The sequence below is a fragment of the Pteropus vampyrus genome, unplaced genomic scaffold (assembly GCF_000151845.1).
Source record: "Pteropus vampyrus isolate Shadow unplaced genomic scaffold, Pvam_2.0 Scaffold50, whole genome shotgun sequence".
Taxonomy (NCBI): Eukaryota; Metazoa; Chordata; class Mammalia; order Chiroptera; family Pteropodidae; genus Pteropus; species Pteropus vampyrus.
The window spans coordinates 5,347,383-5,349,772 of NW_011888831.1; the positions used below are offsets into that span (position 1 = coordinate 5,347,383).

Below are 2,390 nucleotides of genomic sequence, written 5' to 3' on the forward strand. Positions count from 1 at the left end.
TACATTTTTTCCAATCTGGCTTTTACTAGTAATCAAGCTGACATTTTCACCTCTGTTTTTCCATCCCTTGTGCTGCTTCTAGGTCAACGTCAAACTTGGTTATAACCCATAACTCCAGTAGTTTCATGAAAACTATCAGGCATCTCACCAACTTTTCCAGCATCAGAGCTGAGATGAAAAAGCGAAAGGTCCAGAGGGGCCTGTAAGGCAAGACCTCCAAAACTGCAGAAGGAGCTTCTCTTCCCTGGAACCAGAGGTTCTCTTACCCTGCACTTGGAGCTGGGTGCTGTGACTGCAAGGCCAATAGCTTGGGGTTGTCACTGAGAGCTTTCTGGTTAAAAGGGTGAGCTGGGCTGTGCTCCCAAAAGATCCTAGAGCCCCACCCTGCCACTTCCTGGATAGATAGAAGTGTTGACAGCAGATGATGCCACATCTTTGCTCTGCAGAGGAGCATGGAGGGAAGGCTTAGCTGCAGCAGCAGGAACAGGCACATTTCCAGACAGACGGTCTATGGCTCTCTATGAGATTGCAAGGATCTAAAAAGACCATGTCGTCCAGACTTCCTCAAATCTTCCTGATCATAAAAATTAACCGGGAGGTTTGTTAAAAATAGAGACTCCTGGGCCCCAACTCAAACCTTGTGAATTGAAGCTCCAAGGAAGGTACCTGAAGATCTGCATTTTAAATAGTGTCCCTGGTAGTTCTTATCAAGCAAGTTTGAGATGAGTTGGGGGAATCTAGATATCTCATTCTACAGAAACAAAGGCCAACAGAAGGGAAGTGACTTGTTCAAGGTCAGCGCAGTGTGGGAAATACTGCCTTTTTTCTTTTATTCTTTTGCCTCCCCTCTTCTAACACAGAATAACCTAAAACAGAAGGACAAAACCAAACCAATTGGTGTTCTTACATTAAGAGGGAAAATGCCAAGTGCAAGAAAGCAAATGTCAGGCTGTTACCCATTACGGGTACCATTTTCCTAACTGGCAAGCAGGAAAGGAGAGACTCAAAGGCTGGAAGGCTCTGGGCAGGCCCCAAAGCCCTGATTCATAGGGGTGGCTGTGCAGGGAACTGCCCACCTCGGAGATCTTCTGGAATTGGTTGTTGGACTGACTGCACTTCTCAGCTGTCTCCAGAGCAACTTTATAGTTATCCACAAACGCTTTGTACACTCCAAGCTGGCTGGCCTGCAGGGAGAAGAGAGAGGAGGGGCAGGAGTGGGTTGGGGGAGAGAGGATTAATGAATGGATGAAAGCTTAACGAGAGCACCTGGAGCTCCCGTAACACTCAGAACCTCTACTTCAGCTCCAAAGGGCTAGCTGGGAACAGAGGGGAAAGGCAGGATGAATATACTACAGTATCCCTTTGAACTTGACAGTTTCCATGGAAACTGGCTTAGCCAATAAGGTTAAGAAGGGTGTGTTGAGGGTTGCGGGGAGCAGGGCAGGGCCTTTGTTGGCATGCTAGAAATTCAACTCATCAGCAGCTTTTGGCTTTATTTAGCATCAACAAGGTCTCTCAGGGTTTGAAACCCCTCAATGCCTCATACCTCTTTCACATCCTAGAATTAGCTAGAGCAGGGAGAGACAGGGGAGGAGTGGAGTGTGGCCTGCTCAGTGCCCCACTCCCCATGTGGAGTGCGAGGCACGACATTTAAAGGCATAGTCCCCATTTCCATCAGCTTCTAGGTCCCTAACTTCATCTTCTCAACTACCAGGGAGCCAGAGGCCCTGCCTTGCTACACATTTGCATGTCACTAAGGTTTCCATGACTTATGATCACACAGAGCCTGGCTTTCCCTTGGAAGCAGAACAAGTGTCACCATCCTTTTCTGAAAAAGGGGAAACCGAGGCACGTTCACTGAATTCCTCAAATATTTACGGAAAGCTTCTGTGCTGTGCATATGGAAATCTGAATTAAAATTACCATGAGATACTATCGTATACTCATCCATCGATCTAGCCCAAATTTAAAAGTCTAATGATATCAAGAATGTGGGGAAATAGGGACTTTTACAGACTGTCTATAGGAGTATAAATTTGTACAATTCTTTGGAGAGTAATTTGCCAATAACTAATAAAGTTAAAAATATGCACAGTTCAGCCTACTGCTTAGCAAATCCACTTCTACATACAGAGCTCTGCTGTCTAATACAGGAGCCACTTGCTACGTGAGGCTCCTGAGTACCTGAACTACAGCTGGTCCAAAGTAAAATGTGCTGTAAGCGTAAAATACACACTGGATTTCAAAGGCTTCATATGTAAAGGAGAATGTAAATCATCCATTATTTTTTTAATATTGATAACCTGTTGAAATGATAACATTTTAGATCTATTGGGCTAAATAAAATATAATCTCGAAATTAATTTGACTTGTATATTTTTACTCTTAAC

General features: G+C 44.6%; 1 protein-coding gene across 1 annotated transcript in view; it reads right to left on the minus strand.

The window, feature by feature from the left end:
- Positions 1–2,390, minus strand: part of ABR (active BCR-related) — a 183,969-nt gene that overhangs the window by 60,613 nt on the left and 120,966 nt on the right. The gene's annotated exons all lie outside the window — the stretch shown is intronic.